The 25,884-nt window shown below is 42.7% G+C and overlaps 1 long non-coding RNA gene across 1 annotated transcript in view; it reads left to right on the top strand.

The window, feature by feature from the left end:
- LOC126994932 (uncharacterized) overlaps positions 1-25,884 on the top strand; it is a 169,273-nt gene that overhangs the window by 6,147 nt on the left and 137,242 nt on the right. The window contains exon 2 of the long non-coding RNA XR_007749746.1: positions 3,993-4,044. This is a non-coding gene — a long non-coding RNA (uncharacterized LOC126994932). The remainder of the gene's footprint in view (positions 1-3,992; positions 4,045-25,884) is intronic.

The raw sequence follows: 25,884 nt of genomic DNA, 5'->3' as shown, positions 1-25,884 counted from the left end.
GACGGACTGGCTGACTGACTGACTAAGTGACTGACCGACTGACTGACTGACTGGCTGACTGACTGATTGACGGACTGACTGAGCGGCTGATTGACTGACTGACTGACTGACTGACTGACTGACTGACCGGCTGACTGACTGACTGAGTGACTGATTGACTGACTGAGCGGCTGACTGACTGACTGACTGACTGACTGACTGACTGGAGGACTGACAACAGCATGGCAAAATGAATAGGTCTCCAACTTCATAGACCTAACTACCTGACTGACTGACTGACTGACTGACTAACTGAGTGACTGACGCAACACAACCCATGCTCATCACGGCTTGCACAACCCACCCTCAACCCGTAATAAGAATAATGATTTAAGTATGTTAGTGAGTGAAAGGGGAAAGGATGTGTAAATAGTGAGGGTAGAGTGAAGAGGAGAGTGGGAAACAAGAGTAAGGAGATGACAGAGAAAACCAGAAGGAAGCAAATGGATAGAAGGGGGGGATAATAAGGTGTCAGAAGGAGGGACCATGCAAAAGGGGATAGAGGAAGGGGGTTAAAGAGGATGAAGATAGGGAACGAAGGTAGGAGATAAAGAATAAGAGGAGAGAGAGAGAAGGGGGTGCAAAGAGGATGAAAGTAGGGGAGGGGAATGAAAGAAGAGAAGTGGAGGAGAGAGAAAGAGAGGGAGAGAGAGAGAAGGGAGGACAGCAAAGGCCAGGGATTGTAACTGGAGGAAAGGGGACAGGAGAGAGAGACGGAAGGTAAGTGGAGGGGAGAGAGGAGAGGGAGAAGAGAAGGGAGAAGAGAGGGGCTAGAGTAGGAGGTGACAAGAGCATTTGCATGATATTAAGGGATTTGAATACCATTAAGAAGGTGTGGTGGGAGGGACAGGTGAGCCGTGTGTTGCATTCTCACCTGTATGTATGTGTGTGTGTGTGTGTGTGAGTGTGTGTGTATGGAAGACCTAAAAAGATATCCTGAACACACACACACACACACACACACACACACACACACACACACACACACCATTCACTTCGATGATGGTGTTAATGATGATAATGGTGATGATGATGATGATGATGATGATGAAAATAATAAACGGCGTATCATAAATATTTCTCACAGGTCTTTCACTCTGGTTCTCCTTCTTCCTTTTTCGTCTCATCCATCAACAACCTCCCTCTTCTCCCCCCCCCCCTCCCCCCCTCCCCCCCTTTCTCATTCTTCTCCTAACCTAATCTTTCTTCAACCTTTTCTTCCACTTGCCTTGTTTTATTTTATTTTTCGTATCTGTCATGTTTTTTTTTTATTTCCTCATTATTCTTCATTCTTAATTATCTTTTGTTTCCCCTTTCTCTTTTGTTTTTTTTCTTATCCCAAGTTCGTTTTTGCTCTCCTTTTCCTTGTCCCTCTTTATTTTCTTTTCCTCCATCTTCCTCTTCCTCATTTATCACCTCGTCTCGTTTTCTTTGCGTTTTCTTCCTTTTCCTCTCTTCCTTTCTCTCTTATTTTCTTCCTTTCTTTATCCTCTGTCCTTCACTTTCCCTTCTCTGTCCTCCTTCTATTCTCTTTCTCATCTCTTTTCTTTGTCTTTTCTTCTCCTTCCTTCTTTCTCTTTTTTTTTTTTACTCTATTTTTCAAGTCCCTCTAATCTCCTTTTACTTTCCTCTTCCTCTTCGTATCATTATTTTTCTCCTTTTTTTTTTATCTTCTTTCACCTTCAAATCCCTACACATTTTTTCACAATTTTCTTTCTCTTCCACCCTTTCTCCTCTTTTTCCCTTTCTTCCTTTCCTCCGCCTCTCTTTCTGTAGCCTCATCCACCCCTGCAGCCTCCATCTCTTCCCTCTCTTCTTCCTCCTCCTCCTTCCGCCTCTCCCGCCCTTCAGACAGAGAGATCAGCTGTGTGCTCTGTTAATGACTGTCTGTAAATCTCGTGCGTGTATCGAGGCGAGGCGCATCCCCGTCACTCAGGGAAGAGGAGGAGGAGGAGGAGGAGGAAGAAGAGGAGGTGTTCTCTCGCTCGAGCAAACACACTCAGAGGCCCCCGCGACGCGCTCTCTCAGGCGGTACCGAGACGCTGAGGCCGCCAAACATCGGGTCCTCGCTCGGGTCGTTGCGTGGAGGTGTTTTGAATGCCGCTAATTGGGTTCGCAGGGACTTCTTTCCGCGTGTTTGTTCCCCTAGCGCGGGTTTAGGGCGTCTGGCGTTGGCGGGTTTATTGGTCCCATTGATCAGAGGCGAGGCGGCTGAGACACATCACGGGATCCTGAGACCTGTCCTTCGTGCCTCTACTGTCAGCCGCGGCCCGCCACCCCATCCGTTGTCAGCTAATTGGGGCGTCGTCAGCCGGGCCCAGAGGAGGAGGAGGAGGAGGAGGGGGAGGAAGGAAGGCGCAAGAAGAGTAAGAGAAGAAGGAGGAGGACTAGGAGGAGGAGGAGGTAAAATAGTTCTCTCAGCGCTGGTAATGGTTTCCCCAACAAGAGGTTACACATATCTAATCTTCGTCTAATTCATTAATTTCTGGGAGGGATCGGCCGCACTTCAGCCTCCACACACGCGCCCCAGATCGATACCCGCCACCAGAACGCTTCCCTCGTACTCCTCGGCCGTCCTTCTTCGTCCTTCTGGCTAGGACTCACAGGGGCGGGAGTTCGCTGCGGTGCCTTGGCCTGTTGCGTTCTTGTGGCCGCGGCTCGTCAGAGTGGAGACTCTTGCCGTTCATCCTTGAAAACTTGTTGCTTGATGGTCGTCGCTCTTCATCCCCAGGGTTCTTGTACATGCCTTGCTTGCCCTTCTGTCCCCCGCCCCGCCTTGCATTCCCTCGCCTTGACACGGCCACTCCTCCTTCTCCTCTTCCTCTTCCTCTTCCTTGTATTCCGCTTTCTTTTCTACTTTCGTCTCCGGTTTCGACTTCAGATTCTTTTTTTCTTTTGCTTTGTTGGTGTTTCTTTTTATTTCTTTTCTTCTTCTTCTTCTTCTTCTTCTTCTTCTTCTTCTTCTTCTTCTTCTTCTTCTTCTTCTTCTTCTTCTTCTTCTTCTTCTTCTTCTTCTTCTTCTTCTTCTTCTTCTTCTTCTTCTTCTTCTTCTTCTTCTTCTTCTTCTTCTTCTTCTTCTTCTTCTTCTTCTTCTTCTTCTTCTTCTTCTTCTTCTTCGTCTCCTCCTCCTCCTCCTCCTCCAACTCCTGCCATGTCCCTTTCCTTCCTTGCAGCATCTCCTTTTCCAGTCCAAGTAATTCTCAACCACCACCAACACCTCCATTTCCTCCTCCTCCTCCTCCAGCGTCCCTTACCTGGCCTACAAGCCCTCTCAGGTATGTCTCAAGCACTGGCCGCCTCACCTGCCCGTCTCGCTCACCTGGACGCACGCACTCGGATGTCACGTCTCACACACACATTCCTTCGTTAGAGTCGGCTTCACGTTGGGTCAAGCTCGAGTGTGTTTGTTGTGTTGTATTCTTTTTTGAGTTTGTGTTTTCTTTTTGAGGGTGGTGATGATCTAGTTTTTTTTTTTTTAGTCTTGTTTTGTTTCGTGCAGGTGAATGTGGGGGGTAAGAAAAGTGGAATAAAGAAGGAAAATAAGAGAAAATATGTTGATCTTGAATGTATTTTGATATTTTGTTTATGCAGTTTGTGTTTTATTTTTGAGGTTGGTGATGAGTTAGTGTTTTTTTAGTCTTGTTTTGTTTTGTGCAGGTGAATGTGGGGGCTGAGAAAGGTGGAATGAAGAAGGAAAATAAGAGAAAAATATGTTGATCTTGAATGTATTTTGATATTTTGTTTATGCAGTTTGTGTTTTATTTTTTGAGGTTGGTGATGAGTTAGTGTTTTTTTAGTCTTGTTTTGTTTTGTGCAGGTGAATGTTGGGGGTTAAGAAAAGTGGAATAAAGAAGGAAAATAAGAGAAAAATATGTTAAACTCGAATGTACTTAATGTTCTCCTTATCAATTTATATTTTTTGAGGTTAATAATGTTTTTTTTTTATTCTGCAGGATAATGAGGACAAAGAAAGAGAGAATGAGGAAGGAAGAAGAAAAAGAAAGAGTGAGTATGAATGTTTAAAGCATTTTCTTATAATCATTTTACATTTTTGAGGTCGGTAACTGATGTAAATTTTAATTGCTAGTGGTTTTAGTAAAGGTAGTCAAACGAAGAAAGCATATCAACAAAAGAGGAAAAGAAAGGGACGTTCAATCAAGAAGGAAAAGAAAAGAGACAAAAAAAAGAAAAGAAAAAAATGAGTAAAGAAAGAGAAACGCGAAAAGTGAGAAGAAACGACACGAGAAGTTTTCCGGCAATAAAGTTTCATCTCCCTCTTAGTGCATCTTGAGCAGGGCGAGGAGGAGATGAGTGCTGGGGGGGAGGAGGAGGAGGAGGAGGAGAGGAGAGGAGAGAAAAGAAAAGAAAAGAAAGAAGAAAGGAGAGGAGAAGAGGAGAGGAGAGATAAGGAAAAGAGGAGAGAAGAGGAAAGTTGAAAAAGAGAAGAGGTGAAAGAAGAAGAGAAAAAAAGTGACAAAAGGACAAAGAACAGAAAGGAGGAGAGGAGAGGAGAGAAGAGAAGAGAAGAGAAGAAGAGAGGAGAGGAGAGGAGAGGAGAAGAGAAGAGAAGAGAAGAGAAGAGAAGAGAAGAGAAGAGAAGAGAAGAGAAGAGAAGAGAAGGAAAAGACGAAAAGATAAGAGAAGAGGAGGAGGACTAGGAGGAAGAAGAGGATGAGGAAGAGGAGGAGGAGGAGGAGGAGGTGCTGGTACTTGTCTTTTCTTCAATATTTACGTCTTCAGGTTTTTTTTCTTTTTTACTCCTTCGTTTTTTCTTCTTTTTTCTTCTTCTTTTCTCTGTTGCTAAATTTTCTGTCTTTCTGGTTTTATTTTTTTTCGGTCTTTGGTTAAGTTTTCGTTTTTTGATCTTGTTCTTGTTTTTTTGTTTTTTTTCTTGCAGTCAATCATCTTTCGTTTCTATATCCTCCTCCTCCTCCTCCTCCTCCTCCTCTTCTTCATTCTCCTCCTCTTCCTCCCTCAGTCTATAACCTTTTGTGTGTCTTCTATTTACGACTCTGCCAGAATCTGCTTCTCTTTTTTTTTCCTTTTCTTTCTTTCCTCGTCCTCTTTTTTTTCATCTCACTTTCTCGTTTTTATTTCCATCCGATATTTTAATCTTTCTTTACTACCGATTTCAGATAGCTTATACGTTTTTACTGCCTCGTCTGATCTTTTTTTCTTCTTATTTTTTTCCTTAGTATCCGTTTCGTCTCCCTTTGCCTATCCCTCTTTCTCATTTCCCTTCTCTTTATCATTTTTTATGCTCCCCACCATCTTCCTCCTTCAATCTTTCATATATTTTTTCTTCTCTTTCTTCTTAGTCTCAATTTCTTCTCCTTTTCCTCTCCCTCGTTCTCATTTCCCTTTTCTTTATCCTTTTTCCCCTTCCCACCATCTTCCTCCTTCAATTTTTCATCTATTTTTTCTTCCCTTTCTTCTTAGGGTTCGTTTCTTCCCTATTGCTCTCCCTCGTTCTCCTTTCTCTTCTCTTTATCATTTTTATGCTCCCCATCATCTTCTTTCTCCTCGTTTTCATCTTCTACTTTTTCTTCTCTTTCTTCTTAGTATCCGGTTTTTCCCTTTTCCTCTTCCTCTGTTCTTCTTTTCCCTGTCTTTATCTTCTTTATTCTCCCCACCATCTTCTTCCTCCAATTTTTCATCTTCTCCTTCTTCTTAGTCTTCGTTTCTTCCCTTTTTCCTCTTCCCCTGTTCTTCTTTCCTCTCTTTTTATCCTTCTTTATCCTCCATCTTCTTCCTCCACTCTTTCCTCCTCGCGAGTCCAAATCACAAATCGCTTCTTTTCTTCCTCTTCAGTTTGTTCAGTCTTCCTTCCCTCCTCGGCATGTGTTCCCTTCCTCCAATTACCTCAATAACTCTCTCTCCTCCTCCTCCTCCGCCTCCTCATCCTCTCCTCGTCCTCCTCCTCTCCTCGAATTTTCAAGTACCTGGGCAAGATTAATAAGGTCTGTCACTCCACGCATTTTCAAACTCCAAACTTACCCGATAATTACAAGCATCTGTTTATCTATTCAAGCTTGGTGATGCAGTATAGACATTGGCAAAAACTATTACTCGATTTTTTTTACCTATTCGCCGCTGTAATAAGCTTCCTGCGGATATATTCAGTGCGAAATCGATCAAATCACCTCTATATCGCTCCCGAGTGGTGTTATGCAAGTCTCTGAATCCAGGAAAAAAGTTTGGGGGGGGGGCCGGATGCCAGGATTTTTGCATTACCGGTTCGCCATTCTCGGCAGTCTTTTTCTGAATAATTGGTGGACTGACCTGAACCAACGGGCATAACGACTGGTCTTGGTGCCAAAGCATTCCTGGGTTGCCAGTGTTCCTCTTTGGATCCGAATGAGACGGCCGATTCCTCTGAAAAAAAGTATTGTTATAGTCGCAGCGCGCTTTTGAGCTATTTTTCCTGTATCCACTCAGGACCATGGAGGGGGGGGGGTCGCCTCGGCCTCCCCCCCCTTGGATTCGCCAATGTTTGAATCGTCTGATGGAGGATAGATTAGTTCACCATTGTAGGCAGCCCCGTCTGAAGGTATCTTTCTCTCTGTTTCCTTCTCTTCAGTGTTCCTATGTTTCTTTCTTCTACTCCTTCACCTCATTCCTCCACCCTTCCTCCTTAACCCCCACCTACTTACACCTCTCTTCCCTTTCCTCTAAACCTTCTCTCCTCACATATCTCCACTTCTCTCTTTACTTCCTTTTTCCTCCACCTCTCTCCACCATCTCCCCACATCCTCTCCACCTCTCTCTACGTCCTCCCTTCACCTTCTCTCTCCCCTATATCCCTCCTTCTCCTCCCTCCACCTCCTCCCTCCCTGTCCTCTCCCTTCCTCGCTAACTTCCTCTTACTTCTCGCCACCCTCCTTCGCCTCTCCCTTGGACGCGGGAAACACAATATCCGCCCGCATCAAGCACTTTGTCGGAAGAAGAAGAAAAAGAAGAAGAAGAAGAAGGTGATGATGATGATGATGATGATGATGATGATGATGATGATGAATAACAGATGAAAAAGAAAAAAAAGATAATGACGTGAAAATGAAAATGTGAAAATGAAAATAATAAAAAGTGGAGGAAGAAGAAGAGAAAGAAGAAGAAGAAGAAGAAGAAGAAGAAGAAGAAGAAGAAGAAGAAGAAGAAGAAGGGAAGGAGAAAATGAAGAAATACAGAAAAAAATGTGTAAAAAACAATAACAGAGAGAGAGAGAGAGAGAGAGAGAGAGAGAGAATAAAAGGAAGACTTAACCATCAAACATGACTCCCTCCAATCTGATTAAATCCCAAGGCTCTTTAAGACTCAAGGAGGAAGAGGAGGAGGCAAGAAGAAGAAGAAGAAGAAGAAGAAGAAGAAGAAGAAGAAGAACGACTAAAGAAGAAAAATATTAATGCTCTTTAAGACACACAGAGATGGAGGAATAGGAGTTAGAAGAAGAAAAAAAAAAGAAGAAGGAGAAGAAGAAGAAGAAGAAGATGAAGAAGAAGAAGAAGAAGAAGAAGAAGAAGAAGAAGAAAAAACTTAGATGCTCTTTAACGACTTAAGGATAAAGATGAGGAAATGGAGGCAAAAGAAGAATTAAAAAGGGAAGAAAAAATAAAAAAGAAGAATAAAAAGAAAGAAGGAAAAAGAGAAAAAGAACGATGATGCTTTTGATGACGACAAGCTGAAAGAAAAAGAAAAGAAAAGGAGAAAAAGAAAATCTAGAACTGAACCCTTTAAATATGCGATCATTCCAGAGGGTTGAAAGCAAAAGGGTAAAGCTACATACATAACACGCCCCTTCGACCTGGTGTGGCATCCCGGTTACCTCAGTTTCCCTTCCCAGGTGTCCCCAGGTATATCACGCACCTGGAGAAAACTGGGGCAAGAAGAATAGATAGAAAGAAAGACGGGGCTGTAAAATTCTATGAGCTATCCGAAATCGGCAGTAAAGAGAAATAAGAGAGAGAGGGAGAGGAAAAAAAGAGACGGATGAGGAAAGAAGGAAAGGACAAAAAGAGAGAAGCAGATGCGGTCAGGCTCGTAAATAAAAGACACATGAAAGGTTATAGACTAAGGGAGGAGGAAGAGGACAAATATGAGGAGGAGGATAAAGATGAGGAGGAGGATAAAGACCAGGAGGAGGAGAAAGAAGGAGAAGGAGAAGGAGGAGAAGAAGAAGGAAAAGAAAGGGAAGAATGGAGAGAAAAAGGAGAAAGAGAAGAAGAAGAAAAAAAAAACGAAAAAGAAGTTAAAGAAGAAGAAAAAAGAAGATTAAAAAGAAAAAGAACAAAGAGAAAAAGATGAAAATGAAGTAAAATTATGTATGAAGTGAGGTTAAGTAAGCACATCTTTTTAATTATACATATATTATAGCGTACAAAAGCATACTATAAGTTAACATAATAAGGATAAGTGGGAAGCATTGTGTTGTGTTAATAATTCTCGTCACGGCTCCTGGTCTAGAGTTGTTGGGATATTCAGGGTGCGTGGACGTTACTGTGTGTTGCATCGGTGTTGACGGAGGGTTGTGGGAGGGCGTGGGCGTGTGGGGCGAGGAGTAAAGGTCATGGATGCCTTCTGTGGTGTCGGATTCTCTTTATATGTATTTGATTCGGTTTAGGAGGATTGAAACCTTTTGAGCGGGCGAGGGAGGGGAGAATGGTAGATTAAGAGTGTTGGATCCTCTTGTGTCATGTTCTAGATGGAATTTTAGTGGTAGTTGTAGATATGTATTTAGGATAAGAGTATTACTAATGAATCCGTGAATATGTGTCCATGAAAAGATAGAAATATAAAAAAATACGATCTGAGACAAAAACTTAATATCATGCGTTTATGGGTGTGAAGCGTTGACTTATACTATTCTGAATGAGTTAAGAAATCTGTGCCCTTTAAACATAAGCACATAAATTTCAGCGGTGTTTAAAGTCTTTCCCGTGATGTTTAACCCAAATGCGTCACTGTACGATTATAAAGTTGACTTACTATTCTGAATGAGTTAAGAAGTCTCTGCACTTTAAACATATAAGCACATAAATTTCGGCGGTGTATAAAGTCTTCCCCGTGATGTTTAACCCAAATGCGTCACTGTAAGATTATAATTTCCAAAGTAGAAGAGATTATCCCACTCGCAGCATCAGTCAAGGATGTAAATATGAACAAGAAACTGCGGTAGGAAGGGGAGTTTCATCTAGGCAAGGCAAGGGATATCTTTTGGGATAGGCTGAAGGGAGAGAGGGATGGAGCTGGGGAAGGTGTGTAGGAGGGGGGGGGGATAGGTAAGATATACAGTGGAAGGGAAGGGTAAGGGAGAGCGTGGGATGGTAGGGGAAGGGAAAAAGGTAAATGAGAATGATAGTGGAGGTGTCCAAGTCTTATCGTTTAGTATGGGGTGAAGGGAGGGGGTAGGGGCAGGGCAGGAAAGGGGATGGGGAGGGATAGGCAAGAGATACAGAGGAAGGGAAGGGTAAGGGAGGGTTGAAGAGTGGAAATGGATTAAGTGTAAGGTCAGTGTTAAGCCTTTGTGGTGTGGGCGTGTGGGGAAGAAGAAGAAGAAGAAGAAGAAGAAGAAGAAGAAGAAGAAGAAGAAGAAGTAGAAGAAAAGAAAAAAAAAGAAAAGCTGAAGAAAAAAGAAGAAAGAGAAAAATAAGAAAATGAAGTAAAATTATGTTTAAAGCAAGACAAGGGGGTGATGTAGGCTGAGGATAGGGAGGGGGAATAGGGAAGGAAGAGTAGTAACGTTGAGGATGGTTACTGAAGGCTATGGAAGTGTTCAAGCCTTACTCTGGGGCGTGGGCTGAGAAGGAAGTGTAGTGAAGCTGAGCAGGATTAATAAAGGATGTGACTATTATATGAGTCTAGAAAAGTTGGATAAGTTTATGGATAGTGAAGTTAGGTGGAATGGGAGTGAGAGGAAGCAGAGAAGAAGGGGAAGAGATGTTTGAGGAGGCGAAGAGGAAATGAGATAGAAAAAGGAAAGGAAGGAGATTGAGAAGAAGGGGAAATGAGTTAGGGAAAAGAAAGTGAGGAGAAGATGAAGTAGAAGTAGACGAAGGGGAAGTGAAACAGAGAAAGAAAAGGAAGACGTGGATATAAAACAAAAGAGGAGTCAGGTAAAAAAAAAAATAAAGGAAAGAGAAAACGAAGAAGGAGAAGACGAAGGGGAAGTGAGACAGAAAAATAAAGGGAGGAGATGGTTGAAAAGGAGAAAGAAAATTAAGGTAGAAAAAGAAAGGGAGAAAGTAGCCAAAAAAACGAAGGGAAAGTGAAGTAGAAAAACAAGGAAGGAGAAGACGAAGAAGAAGACGAAGGGGAAGTGTGACAAAAAAAAGAAAGAGAGGAGTTGGTTTAGAAGAAGGAGAGTTAAGGTAGAAAAAGAAAGGGAGGAAGTAGACAAAAAAAACGAAGGGAAAGTGAAGTAGAAGAAAGGAAGGAGAAGACAAAGAAGGAAAAGATGAAGGGGAAGTGAGACAGAAAAATAAAGGGAGGAGATGGTTGAAAAGGAGAAGGAAAGTTAAGGTAGAAAAAGAAAGGGAGGAAGTGGCCAATAAACGAAGGGAAATTGAAGTAGAAGAAAGGAAGGAGAATAAGAAGGAGGAAAAGACGAAGGGGAAGTGAGAAACCAAAGGAAAAGATGTCACTGAGATGGGAGATTAGGCGGAGGGGAGGGGGGGTAAGGGCAGCATCCAGGCCTTACTCCGCGGTGTAGAAGGTGTAGAAGGCCAGGGCGGGGGAGATGTACGCAGCCGCAGGGCCACATAAAGGTGCTAGACCCACCACCACCACCCGAGGCCGCGCCGCCGCCAGGTGTAACGCCCGACAGGTGTGTGGCCGCCGCGGGAGCCTTGTAGCTCATCCGGGCGACACGAGGACTTGGCCCGCAGCCCCTTCCCCCTCCCTACCCCTCCTCTCTTGTAGGATGTGAAGGAATAAGAGGTGGAGGTGAGGAGGAGGAGGGAGAGGGGGAGAGGGAGGATGAGGAGACGGAAGAGGAAGGGGAAGAGGAAGAGGAGAAAAAGGAGGAAGAAGAGGATGAAGAAGAGGCAGAGACAGAGGAAGAGGAAGAGGAAGACGAGAGGAGAGAAGAGAAGAGGAGAGGAAAGGGAAAGAAAAGAAAGAAGAGGAAAGGAAAGGAAAGGAAAGGAAAGGAGAGGAGAGAAAGGGAAAGGAAAGGAAAGGAAAGGGGAGGAAGAGAAAGAGGAAGAGGAGGAAGAGGAAGAGGAGGAGGAGGAGGAGGCAGGATACAGACGTCCTTCCAACCTGTCCTTCATTAAAATCCTTCACAGTGTTCGAACGTCTAATTGACACGATAGGATGAGGGAGGTGATAATTCTCTCTCTCTCTCTCTCTCTCTCTCTCTCTCTCTCTCTCTCTCTCTCTCTCTCTCTCTACCTGTGGCTTAATTGGTGCCGTCAACGTTCCCCTTTAGACTCTACCTGTTACTCTGGTTTCACTGTTTCCGCTTTTTTTTTTGAGCTTACTTTCCGTTCTTATTTTCCTATCTTTCTGTTTTCCCTCTCGCTTCCTCTTCCTTTTCCTCTTCCTCTTCCTATTCCTCTGTTTTCTACTTTCTTTTTACCCTCTCTTGTTTTCTTTTTCTCTCATCTCTCCTCTTTTTTTTCCTTTTTCATGGTTTCGTATTCCTGTTTACTTCCCGTTCTTTATTTCCTACTTTTCATTTTTCTCTCTTTCGTTTCCTCTTCCTTTTTTCCTTTCTCCTCCTTTTCCTCTTTCTTCTCTACTTATTCTTCTTTTTCCCTCCTCGTCTCCTCCAATTATTTTTTTGGTTAAGTTTCCCCTTCTGTGAATCTTTTTTTGGTTAAGTTTCCCCTTCCAATTATTATTTTTGGCTAAGTTTCCCCTTTTGATTATTTTTTGGTTAAGTTTCCCCTTCTGATTATTTTCTTTTGGTTAAGTTTCCCCTTCTGATAATTTTTTTGGTTAAGTTTCCCCTTCTGATTATTTTTTTGGTTAAGTTTCCCCTTCTGATTATTTTTTTGGTTAAGTTTCCCCTTCTGATTATTTTTTTGGTTAAGTTTCCCCTTCTGATTATTTTTTTGGTTAAGTTTCCCCTTCTGATTATTTTTTTTGGTTAAGTTTCCCCTTCTGATTATTTTTTTGGTTAAGTTTCCCCTTCTGATTATTTTTTTGGTTAAGTTTCCCCTTCTGATTATTTTTTGGGTAATTTTACCCGTCGGCCTATTTTTTTTGGTTAAGTTTCCTTCTGATTATTTTTTTGGTTAAGTTTCCTTCTGATTATTTTTTTGGTTAAGTTTCCCCTTCTGATTATTTTTTTTGGTTAAGTTTCCCCTTCTGATTATTTTTTTGGTTAAGTTTCCCCTTCTGATTATTTTTTTGGTTAAGTTTCCCCTTCTGATTATTTTTTTGTTTAAGTTTCCCCTTCTGACTATTTTTTTGGTTAAGTTTCCCCTTCTGATTATTTTTTTGGTTAAGTTTCCCCTTCTGATTATTTTTTTGGTTAAGTTTCCTTCTGATTATTTTTTGGTTAAGTTTCCCCTTCTGATTATTTTTTTGGTTAAGTTTCCCCTTTTAATTATTTTTTTGGTTAAGTTTCCCCTTCTGATTATTTTTTTGGTTAAGTTTCCCCTTTTAATTATTTTTTTGGTTAAGTTTCCCCTTTTGATTATTTTTTTTGGTTAAGTTTCCCCTTTTGATTATTTTTTTGCCAGGTTTTCTCTCTTCCTTCTTTCTTCTTCTTCCTCCTTCGCATCCTCTTTCTCCTTCCATCTTTTCATTTTTCTCCTTTTATTCAGTTATCTGCTTTTGTTTTACGTCCTTTTCTTCTTTTTTTTCTTCGGTTTTGTGTTAATATTTTTTCTTTAATTCTTTTCTTAACTTTCTTTTTCGCTTTTTTTCTCTCTCTCTCTCTCACTTCCTTGTTTTCCTCCTCTCCTTCTCCTACTTGATATTCTTTCCTCGTCTTCTTGCTCACTTCTCGCCTGGTCGCTCTTCTCTTCTCTTCTCTTTTCTTCCTTGACTGTCATGTTTACTAATCTTCTTCTTCTTCTTTTCTTCTTTTTCTTCTTCGTTTTCTTCTTCCTCTTCCTCTTCGTTTTCTTGTTCTTCTTGTTCTTGTTCTTCTTCCTTTTTTTTCTTCTTCTTTTATCTTCTTTTTTTCTTCTTTCTTCTTCATTTATGTTTTCTTACCCTTTTTCTTCGCCTTCTACTTCCTCTCCTCCTCCTCCTCCTCCTCCTCCTCCTCCTCCTCCTCCTCCTCTCCACTTGGTACTTTCTGGACGTGTCATTTTTCTTTTTTTGTCTTCCTGTCTTGGGTCATTTTTCATCTTTTTATTTTTCTTCTTTCTTGCTTTTCCGGTCACTCGGTTCGGTTCGTGGGTGTGGGTGTGGGTGTGTGTGTGTGTGTGTGTGTGTGTGTGTGTGTGTGTGTGTGTGTGTGTGTGTGTGTGTGTGTGTTCTCGTTTTCTTCTCTATCGCCTATTACTGTTTTTATTCGCTTTTTCTTACTTCCATTTTCTTTTTTTCTTTTTTCTTTTTTACTCTACTTATTCTCCTTTTCCCTTTCCTTTCTCCTTATTTCATCTACTCCTTTATTTTTTCTACTTTTTTTCCATACTCTCCTTGTCCCTTATTTCCTGTATTCTTTTTTCAATTCTCCATTTTCTCCATTTTATCTACTTATTTTCATCCACATAATAACCTTTCTTCCTTTTCGTACCTCCCTTTTATTTTTTTCAACTTTATTTTTCCTCTAGTCTATCCTTGGCCTCCTTATCCCTTACTCCATGTTTTCTTCTCTGTCTCATTTTGCGGAGTTCCCCTTCCTTTCATATCCATTTTCCCCCCTTTTATCTCTTATCCCTTTTCGCCTCAAGAACATCCGGAACCAACTCAGCTTATCCCTCTAACCCTCTCTCCCTCTCACCCCCTCCCCTCTCTTTTCCCCTACTTCCCTCCCTTTCTTTCCTTCCTTCTCTCCTCCCTTCCTTTCCTCTCTTTCTTCTCTCTCTTTCCTCCCCTCAGTCCTCCCGTCCTTCCCTCCCTTCCTTTCCTCTCCTCTCTCCTCCCTTATCCTTCCTTTGTGTTCCTTCCTTTCCTCTCTCCTCCCTCCCTTCCTTTCCTCCATGTCTCCCTCCTTTCCCTCCCTTCCTTTCCTCCCCTCTCTTCTCCCTTCTCCTTCTCTCCCTTCCTTTCCTCCCCTCTCTCCTCCCTTCTCCTTCCCTCCCTCCCCTCCTTTCCTCCATATCTCCCTCCTTCGTTTCCTTCCTGTCTTTTACCAATCTGTTGTGGCGGTTTGGCAAGGTTTGGGGTCAGGAAGGGAAGCTTATTCGAGGTTTAGCTTCACTATTTTTTGCATCATACTAAATCTCTCTCTGGAAAAATAACACGTGACTATATTTTTCTTTAGGCATTTTTTATTGTTGGTAGTTGTGATTTTTTTTTAACATTCTTTTACTGGGTTTTGATTTCACTTCGTCTGAGAGAGAAAAAAAAGGGTTGTTTCCTTCTTAATATTTTTTTTTTGTCGTTTTCATTTTTTCCATATTTCCCTTCCTTCTCTCTCCCTTCCCTTCCCTCATTCTTCCTTCCTTCTCGTATACCTTCCCTCCCCTTTCCTCTCTCCCTTTCCTTTCATTTTTTTCCATATTTCCCTTCCTTCTCTCTCCCTTACCTTCCCTCACTCTTCCTTCCTTCTCCTCTACCTTCCCTACCCTTCCCCCTCTCCCCTTCCTTCATTTTTTTCCATATTTCCCTTCCTTTTCTCTCCCTTGCCTTCCCTCACTCTTCCTTCTCCCCAAGCACACATATTTGACACAGTTTTCGTAGGAGTTTTGGGCATTTCCAGAGTGTAGTTAATGACCCCGGTGGTAGTGTGGCCCCACCGTTGCCAGATTATCGTACTCAGAGCCTCGTACTTACCGGTTTCTGAGCCATAGCTATTGCCAAAAAACACCAATAATTGACCATTTTAACGATAACTATATATGAAGGCAGTTATTGAGGTCGAGGAGGCAGTTTTGGGGTCGGAAATCGGCAAACATTGGAGGGTGAGTACGACAGTCTGGTAACGTTGTGTAACAGTGACCATTCTGTACCAAGAACCCCAAAAAGCACTCATTAGAACCCGATTGCTCTCCTCGTTGGCCTTTGGAAATAGTTGATGTGGGAGGTGGAGGCGTCTTAGAGTCCTTTACAAATTGAGCCTATGAAAAAAAATCCTACAGAGCCTAAGCCTAAGAGAAGAATCCTATACAATCGAGCCTATGAAAAAAAATCCTACAGAGCCTAAGCCTAAGAGAAGAATCCTACGCATCCTTCTCCCGAAAAGTGGACTATTTTTGTAGCGTATCCTCCCTTTATTATGAATGCCCCCCGGCAGCGACAGGCCTCATATGGGGAAGACGCGTGGCATTTATAAGGAAATTCAGTCTCTCAGGGAAATTCAGTCGAAGATTTTAGTGTCAGTAGAAGGAAGTGGACATAAAAAAGTCCCTGATGGCCGCCCGAATTTGCCTAAAGAGAGAGAGTTCCTTAACACGCCTTCCGTCTCCCTCCTCCGTCTCCCTTCCTTCCCTCTCACCTACCCTTTCCCTCCTCTTCCCCCTCTCCCCTACCTTTCCTCTCGCCTCCTTCCCTCTCCCTCCCTTCCCTCTCCCTCACCCTTCCTTTCCTCTCCCCTACCCTCTCTCTCCTTTTCCACCTTTCCTCTTCTTTTCCTTACCCTTCCTTTCCTCTCACCTACCCTCTCTCGTCTCTTTCCCTTCTCTTCCTTCCCTCTCCCTTCGTTTCCTCTCCCCTTCCTCCCTCACCCTTCCTTCCCTCTCCCTTACCTTCCCTCACTATTCCTTCCTTCTCCCCTACCTTCCCTCCCCTTCCCCCTCTCCCCTTCCTTCCCTCTTCTTCCCTCTTTCCTCTCTCCTGTCCCTGAACGCACGGAGTCCATCTCGATAAAGTGAAGTATTCAATAAAACGAACGATTCTTCTCTATAAGCCAGAATCTCCCACGGACAGCCGCTTCCAGGTGAATATAAAGAGGCTTTGTCGTCGAAACAGCGTTGCTCTTGTGCGCTAAAGTGATTCAATCGTGTTCTGTGGGACCCTGTTGTTTGTAGAGGATCCTGTCGTCTGTAATGGATTCTTGTTGTTTATAAATTGATGTAGTCGTTTTTAGCGGGATTCTGTCGTCTATGGAGGGTCTGAAATGGGTTCTTGTCGGGTATAAGGTGATGTAGTCGTCCTCAGCGGGATCCTGTTGTTTGTAGATGGGTTCTATCGTCTATGGAGAGTCTGTGCCTCCGGAGGGCCGCCGTCCCAGCACCGCCGCCGTAGGAGCAGATGGAGGGGCCGTCCGCCGACCCACCTGAGGCGTCCATTTACATACAAAGTGAGTCGCGCGCCGCTGACACGAGGGAGGAGGCCGCCGGAGATTCCTGACGGCGGCTTGAGATGAGGAGAACCCGCCGCCTCCACGCCACCTGAAGCCGCAATCTGACGAAAGAAGTGGCCGGGAGGGGGCGGGTAGGGGGCGAGGGGCATGGGGGTGGACTTCCGCGTGTTAGTGGGGCTTAATACAAAGATACGAGACTCTTACATCCCGGCCAATAGTGTTCCGGCATTCACCCGCGGCCGCCTCTCCTCGCAGCTGATTGGCTCCTTCCTGATGAGCGGGAAAAGGGTTCAATTCCGCTCACGGCCGTAGAGGTGAATTGAGTTTCCGACTAAAAGGGATTTCCGAACTTAGCCTCCGGGGCATTAAAGTCACCCTGTGGGAGACGACGCGAAGAAGACGAAGACCAAGAAGAAGACTCGGCCTCCTCATACCTCAACGACCGCGAAGTCCCCGAAAAGATAAGTCCCCCCCTATGTCCCGCCTCGATGACTCCCCTGACAGCCGGACCCGCAGCCAGGCGCCCAGATAACCGGCAATATTGGTTAATAACGTGGCTGGCGGTGACTGTGGCTGGCTGGCGGTAGTGGTGGCGGCGGCGGTGGTGGCGGTGGTGGACGATAGCAGTAAAGGGGATGTTTGTTTGTGGCGGAAGTGGTGGTGTTGTGCCTTGTTGGTGTTGATGGTGGTGGTGATGTTGGCTTGATTTGATTTGCGATGTTTAGTGGTGGTGTTAGTGGTGGTGGTGCTGGTGTTGATGGTGATGGTGATTGTCAAAGTGATGGTGCAGTAAGTGTTAGTGTTGATGATGATGATGATGATGGTGATGTTGTTGTTGTTGTTGTTGTTGTTGTTGTTGTTGTTGTTGTTTTCCTTTGTTGGTAATTTAATAGGATGAGTAATAGAGTTATTTCTTTCCTTATATATAAAAACCAACGATACAATGCTTTTTTTTTTACTGTTTTCTTACTTTTTAAAGGAAATTTATCGTATATTCATGATTTCGTTTAGTTACTGGCATAAAAAACGAAGACAAAATGAAATAACGCTTAAGACATCTAACAATTTCACACACACACACACACACACACACACACACACACACACACAGGTCATCGCTAATAATGGCAGCCGGGCACCACTTAGGGACTGTTAATGGCCCCATGTGTCTTGTTGGGGCCATAATTAGCAGCTGAGGAGCGGGTGGCGGCTCGGGTTGGCCTTGCTATTACCTGCTGGAGGCGAGGAAGGAGGAGTGATGGGAGTGGAGGATGGAGTGATTGAGGAAGCAAGGGAATGAAGGGAGGGAAAGTAAAGGCAGTGAAAGGTGGGTTGAATAAGGGATTAGGGGAATGAGGAGTGATAGGAGAGGACGATGGAGTGATTGAGAAACGAGGGAAGGACTGAAGGGAATGAAGACTCAGGGAAGGGGATAATGGTTTGACTACTAAAGGGACTACTAAAGGAAATAAAGGGAGGGAAAGGTAAAGGTCAGTGAGGTGAGTGAGGGATTAGGGGAATGAGGAGTGATTGGAATGGAGGATAGAGTGACTGAGCAACGAGGGGAGGATTGATGGGAATGAGGACTAAGGGAAGGGATAAATGGTGGGCCTGAAGGATGAAGGGAGTGAATGATGAGGGGATGAAGAAGTATAGAGACTGAAGAATGGGATGAATGAGGGATAAGGGATGAAGAGGTGAAAGAACAGTGAATGTGGAATAGATAACTAAGGTGGAGATAGAGTAAGATATAAGAGGCGAGAAAAAAGATTAGACAAAAGGATTGGAAGGAGAATAGGACAGGTAGGAAGGAGAGAGTCACGCCAAGATAAGGGTGGAATGAGAAATGGAGTGAGGAGTAAAGGGAGGGAGGGGAGGAAAGGGGAATAAAGGGGAATAAAGGGGGAGAGGGATAAGGAGGGAGTGTATTTTTCATTTTTTATGGTTCCTTATTTTCGTTTTGACATTGCTGTTTTTTCGTATGGCTCCCACTACTACTACTACTACTACCACTACCACTACTACTACTACTACTACTACTACTACTACTACTACTACTACTACTACTACTACTACTACTACTACTACTACTACTACTACTACTACTACTACTACTACTACTACTACTACAAACACCACCACCACAACCTCTACTAGCTTTTGTTTACATCTACTGAAACTGCCAATCAATACAGTCATCCCTCAATCCATTTTCTTTAATTAGGTTAGATTAGGTTAGGTTAGGTTAGTTAGGTTAGTTAATTTCAAGTTCGCTTCAGCACTAACAATTTCTACTAATGTATATTCTATCTAGCTCATTGTTATTATTTACACGCATTTAAACAATTATTTTGCACACACGTTCCCCAATTTTCAAGACATTTCCTTCACAAACTCGGCGTCATCAATTTCCCAAAGGAACCGGAGCCTCAGTCGCGTCCTCCGTGACGTTATCGTGTCAGGGCAGACGAGCACGAGCCATCACGCGCGCCGGACCCCCGCTGCCCCTCTCCGCCCACCCGACCTTGATGGCTCGACGCTGTGGAGGTATTTCTTCGAGGTTTAGTGACGGATTGTTGATTTGATGTTCATTATGGATACTTTACTTAGCTCCTTGCATTACCACTACAACTACTACAACTACTACTACTACTACTACTACTACTACTACTACTACTACTACTACTTTTCCACCGTTACATCTGTTAGCAATTATCATGATTTCTATTGTTATTGTTACTACTACCTATCTACTTTTGCTACTACTACTACTACTACTACTACTACTACTTGATAACTTCGTAAATTGGACAGACAGCTTAATTAAAGATGTAACTACCACCACCCCCATTGCTTCCTCCTCCTCCTCTTCCTCTCCTCCACCGTCATCATCACCGCCACCACCACCAATAATACTATTTCAACATATCCTCACGACTTATAATGAGTATCCCCATCACCACTATCACCATCAAAACTATCACCATCCCCCCTTCCCATCCCCTCTTCACCCTCTGCCTAAAAGTTCATTCCCAGCCTCGCCGCCGTTCGAAACACGGGTCACGAAGCTTCATAGTTACGAATCCCAGCAACACGACCGTTTGGCAAGGTTTTCACGCAATATTGTGCACTGAAAGCGTTGATAGAGCAGTGTTAGGGAAGCTACGATAATGGGGTGACGAGAGAGAGAGAGAGAGAGAGAGAGAGAGAGAGAGAGAGAGAACGGATGGTAGTTTGTATATATAATTTGTTTCATCATGTGACGGAGTTTAGGGTTAATTTTCAAGGGCGACAGTACATACTATTTTTGTTTGTTTGTTTGTTATTTATACCCGAGTTTGAGTGTCCTTATATACATACTAACGTACCATGGTTTCCAATTCCCTGATGATAATTAGTTTGTCGACCTTAAATGCTAGTTTGGTGGTTGTTAATTGGTCGTTAAGTTTAATAATTCAACTCCTTAACACTTTGGAGTGATCGGATGATAATTTTTTTTTTTTTGAAATTTTTGAACATTTTCCTATTTTAGTAACATTTTCAGTACCTGATTTTCATACCAAAACAATACGTTTTCAGTTCTTCTTAATGTTAAGTCAAGATACAAAGTTTGAAGTCCCTTCATGTAACTTTATTCCATTAAAACTTTACACCTAATTTTTTTTTTTTTCAAATCGGGTAATGAGTGTATGTGTAGTATTGTTTGTCAATGTTAGTGTTCTAGGGTTAAATGCTAGTTTGGTGGTTGTTAATTGGTCGTTAAGCGTAATAATTCAACTCCTTAACACTTTTCTGTACCTGTTTACCTATATTTGTCTATGTTTGTGTTCGTCTGCCATTGTTTTTTCTGTCTGCCCGTAAGAGTGTATGTGTATATTGTTTGTCAATGTTTGTGTTCGTCTGTCTTTTGTTTTTTTCTGTCTGTCCGTAAGAGTGTATGTGTATATTGTTTCGTCTCGGTTACGTTTTTATACAAGTTTACTTCTTTCGCCACACACACACACACACACACACACACACACACACACACACACACACACACACACACACTCATTAGCGTGAATCAGCGTGCACAAACAGGGAATCACTCCAGCCACTCCCTCGCAACACTCGATTCACGGCACTCACGCAGCACAACACGACACAACACAAAGCCGAACAGTGTGAGCGGACGAGCGTGTGATGCCTCCGAGTCTAGTGTTGCAGGGGAATATATTTCAATTTATGTCAAGTGTTTACCTGTTAATTGCCCCGCGTGTGAAGAGGCATTAACACCTGGGATTATTAGGATGAAGTACTGAGTAGAAAGTGTAATTAGGAGTATGTGATAACGAGGATAGTGTAGTAATTGGGAGAGTAATGATTAAGTTAGCATGATAATTAGGACAGTTTAATGAGAACAGTATGAAAATTACGATAGTTTTTGCATATTAGGGAGTTGTCTTATGGTGGTTAATATGTGTCCTTGCTTAAACTATACTTTATAAGATTTTAAGTAAAGATAAAAAAATATATAGATCTAGCTTATGAAAAATAACGTGTGATACTTCTTGAGAATATATGTAGCAAAATCATTCAGCGGTAAGATAAAAAATAACGTGTAATACTTCTTGGGAACATATGTAGTAGAATCATTCAGCGGTAAGATAAAAAAATAACGTGTAATACTTCTTGGGAACATATGTAGTAGAATCATTCAGCTGTAAGATAAAAAAATAACGTGTAATACTTCTTGGGAACATATGTAGTAGAATCATTCAGCGGTAAGATAAAAAAAAAAAATTACGTGTAATACTTATTGGGAACATATGTAGTAGAATCATTCAGCTGTAAGATATAAAAAATAACGTAATACTTCTTGAGAATATATGTAGTAGAATCATTCAGCGGTAAGATAACAAAATAACGTGTAATACTTCTTGGAAACATATGTAGTAGAATCATTCAGCTGTAAGAAAAAAAAATAACGTAATACTTCTTGAGAATATATGTAGTAAAATCATTCAACGATAAGAAAAAATATACAAAAAAATGCAGTTCTCCTCCAGCTATGTCGTTCAAATACACACGCTGGAGGCTTTATCTTCCCATTTGTAAAAGTCGAAAAATGGAAAATCATCATAAAACACTGATCTCGCGTAATAGGTTCAAATAAATACTCCCACAGGTAAATTTAGCCACGAAACCAGAGTATAGCTTTTTGTTCTACCCTAAAGCCACATAGAAGAGATATGGGGTCTAAAAAGTCAAGAGTTTAGTGGGATAAAAGTTTTAAAGCCTAAACAGGAGATCCAGAGAAACAGAGTCGCTTTCCCTCCAGCTTCCTTCCTTCCCTCTTTCCTTTCCTTTTTTTCTTTCCACTTTCTTTCATTCTCGCCTCCTCCCTTTCTTCCTTCTCTCTTTCCTTCCTTTCCCTCATCCTCCCTCCCTATCTGTCCCTTCTTTCTCCATCACAATTTCCTACTAGAGAAGTTTCAGAGTCGCGGTGTCATAATGAGCTGAAGAACACACACACACACACACACCTCCAACCCCCCTCCCTCTTCCCCACACGCACGCACACGCACTCTTCGAAAATTAAACGTTGAAAAAGCAAAAAATAGAAAAACACCCCCAAAATAAAGCGTGATGAAAAACAGACGGATGGGCCGCGTGGGAGTTTTTATTTCCCGTTGCGTTTGTTCTGATACCACCATCGACCCGCCATTAAGGCCTCCCCGCGGTGCTGTTGCCGTCGGGGGGCGAACTAAAGCCTCAATCCTGTCTGCGGCGTATTTATATTGCGATGCGTTGCTCTTTATGCTCGCTGAGGGGAAGGGGAGGGAGGGGTTAGTGGTGTTATGCTTGCTATGGGGCCAGGGTGGTATGCTTGGTACAGGGCCTGGGTGGTATGCTTGGTACAGGGCCTGGGTGGTATGCTTGGTACAGGGCCTGGGTGGTATGCTTGGTACAGGGCCTGGGTGGTATGCTTGGTACGGGGCCTTGATATGCTTCGTACGGGGCCAGAGTGGGGATTATGCATGGTACGGGGCTTGGGTATGCTTGGTACAGGGCGTCGGTATGCTTGGTACAGGGCCTGGGTATGCTAGGTACAGGGCCTTGATATGGTTGCTACGGGGTCAGGGTGGTATGCTTGGTACAGGGCCTGGGTGGTATGCTTGGTACAGGGCCTGGGTGGTATGCTTGGTACAGGGCCTGGGTGGTATGCTTGGTACAGGGCCTTGATATGCTTGCTACGGGGCCAGAGTTGGGATTATGCTTGGTACGGGGCCTTGATATGCTTGGTACGGGGCCTTGATATGCTTGGTACGGGGCCTTGATATGCTTGGTACAGGGCCTGGGTATGCTTGGTACAGGGCCTGGGTATGCTTGGTACAGGGCCTGGGTATGCTTGGTACAGGGCCTGGATATGCTTGGTACAGGGCCTCGGTATGCTTGGTACAGGGCCAGAGAGGGGATTATGCTTGTTGCGGGGTGAGGTACAATCTTATTATGGTTCGTTAAAGGCTAAAGTTGTCGTGTTATGATTGTTGAAGGAGTAGTAGTAGTAGTAGTAGTAGTAGTAGTAGTAGTAGAAGGAGGAGGAAGAGGAAAAGGAGAAGAAAAAGGAGAAGGAGAAAGAGGAGGAGAAGAAGAGGAAGAAAGCATAGAGAAGAAAAGGAGAAGGATGAGGAGGAGTAAAAAAAAGAAAAGAAAAGAAATAGAAGAAGAAAAAGGAGTAGGAAAAGAAGAAAGAAAAGGAGGAGGAGGGGGAGTAATATGAAGACAAACATAAGTACAGTATAAATAATAATAGTAATAATGATAATAATAAAAAATACTAATACCATCTTTCATCTCGAAGACACAACACTTCCCCGAGTTGTGATAAGACGCGGCCCATTATCGGTGAATAGCAACTGTGTTTGTGTATACCTGGAGGAGGAGGAGGAGGAAAAGGAGAAGGGGGAGAAGGAAAAGGAGAAGAGGGAGATGTCTGTGAAGAAGAAATAGGAATAAGCGAAGATACAAGAAAATAGGAAATCGTGATGGAGAAAAAAGGGATAGATAGGATGGGATGAAGAGGGAAGGGAAGGAAAGAGAGAAGGAAGAAAGGAAGGAAGCGAGAATGAATGAAAGTGGAAAGAAAAAGAAAGAAAGGAAGGAGGGAAGGGAGGAAGCTGGAGGGAAAATGAGGGATGAGTAATCGAGGGCGTGTCAGTGTGTTTGAAGGAGGGAAGGAGGGATGGAGAGACTGTCAGAATGTTTGGAGGGAGGGAGAAGTGATGGGGCAGTGATGGAGAAATGATCAGAAGTAACCGTAGGAAGGGAAGGGTTGAAGGGAGGGCAGGAGAGCGGAAGGGACGGAAGATGAAGGAGCTGTCATTGGGCTTGAAGGGAACTTGAAGATGTGAAGGGAAAAGAAGAGGGATAAGGAGAGTACGATTGGGAATGAAGGGAGAAAGATTGTAAGAGGAAAAGGACGAATGAGAACAGAGATTTAGACGAAAGTAAGGAGACAAAAGGTGTTACGAAGAATGGGGATAAAAGGTAGAGAGGCAAAAATGTAGGAAATGAAAGAAAAGAAGATTGTAAGAGAAAAAGGAGGAATGAAGGGAGAGATTTAGACGAAAATAAGGAGACAAAAGGTGTTACGAAAAATGGGAATAAGAAAAGACAGACGCAAAAATCTTGGAAATTAATGAAAAGAAGATTGTAAGAGAAAAAGAAGGAATGAAAGGAGAGATTTAGACGCAAGTAAGGAGAAAAAATGTTACAAAAAATAAAGAAAAATCACAATGCAAGAAAGATGGAAAAGAGATACACAGAAGAAGGGAAGAGGAAATAAAAAGGGAAATTAGACGGAAGAAAATAAAGTTGATGATTGTTATAAGTAATGGCCGTAGAAAAGGTTTTAGGTGTGAGGAAGATACGGAAAGAAAATGGAAGGAGGAATAGGAGGAAAAAGAAGAGGGAAAGATGAAATAGGAGAAATAGGGAGTGATAGGAGAGAGTAAATAGCTACCTCCTCCTAGTAAGTGCTTTTGTTACTAGAAATAGCATACAAGACGCCACCACTTCACTCTCAAATGCATCTCCTCCTCCTCCTCCTCCTCCTCCTCCTCCTCCTCCTCCTCCTTCTCAGTTTTAAAGGCACAAGATGATTTCACTTTAGATTCGGTTTGTATTTTGTGGAGTCGTGAGAAGGTTATATTAGTAAGGAAACATCGCATTCGTCACCCAGCGTTGCAGTATGAAAAGTCTGTGTGTTTGTCTGTTTGTCTGTCGGTCTGTCTGTCTGTCTGTATGTATGTATGTATGTCTGTCTGTATGTATGTCTCAATTTGTTTCTTTTGATTCTAATATTTGGCACAGGTAGAATAATTGATATCGGAGTCATCTTAGGTATACATAAATAAATCTGTAGCTCTGATGAAAGAAAATTACATATCTAGAGTTTCCAGTTAGAGAAAAGATAGAAAAGAATGAAGGAAAAGATAAGAAAAGAGAAGGAAAAGTAGAATTCAGGTATTTTTCTTAATATCTAGTTTCAAATATAATAAAACGTAAAAAAGAAATAAAGAAAAGAAGAAAATCGAAGAAAAATGTAGAATATAAGTATGTTTTTTGAAGGTGCATGTTCGATAACAACAACAACAACAACAACAACAACAACAATAATAATAATAATAATAATAATAATAATAATAATAATAATAATAATAATAATAATAATAATAATAATAAAAATTCCCTCAAGTAAACATTTCCACCTGATTAATTAAAGTGCTTGCTAACAGGTGGGATTCAGGTACAAGGCGGTGCTAAAGAACTGATCAAGAGACTTATTTCCCGGGTATCAATTTCCGTCTCGCGTTAATTCGGCGTGTTGGGAGAGTAATTAAATCTTGAATATTACTCCCGACGGTGTAGTTTGTGACAAGTGAGTAATGAGGGAGGGAGAGAGGGAGGGAAAGCAAGTGGGAGAGGGAGAGGAAGAAGGAGAGGGAGAGGGAGTAAGAGGGAGTGAGGGAGAGGGAGGGAGAAAGGGTGGGTAAGACAGAGAACAGTAAAAAAAAAATGATATGAAGAGGAGCATAAAAAGAAAGAGAAAATATTTGTTAAGGAGATAAAGATGAGTGAAGAAGAATAGATAGGAAGAGAAAGAGGAAGAAGAAGAAGAACAGAGAAGAGAGTAGAAAAGGGCGAAAAAGAGGTAGAGGTAGGGAGAAGAGCTACCATCACGAGGGAGAGTTACGGAAGGGAGATGCGGGGCGTGGCTGCGTAGGGAGAGGGAGGGGACGAGGGAGAGTCAGGGTGAGTTAGGGAGAAGTTCGGGCGAGGGAAGACGTGTGTGGGTGTGTTTGGGGAACTTGAAAAGGTCTCCCAAGTTTGGTCTGGTAGGAATTGAGTGCGGCGTCGACTGGAATTTGTGCGTGTGTGTGTGTGTGTGTGTGGTGGGGAGGGGTTGGTAAGTGTGTGTGTGTGTGTGTGTGTGTGTGTGT

The sequence above is a fragment of the Eriocheir sinensis genome, chromosome 7 (genome assembly GCF_024679095.1).
Source record: "Eriocheir sinensis breed Jianghai 21 chromosome 7, ASM2467909v1, whole genome shotgun sequence".
Classification (NCBI taxonomy): domain Eukaryota; kingdom Metazoa; phylum Arthropoda; class Malacostraca; order Decapoda; family Varunidae; genus Eriocheir; species Eriocheir sinensis.
The sequence above is the reverse complement of the archived record's forward strand: the minus strand, read 5'-3'. Positions and strand labels throughout refer to the sequence as shown.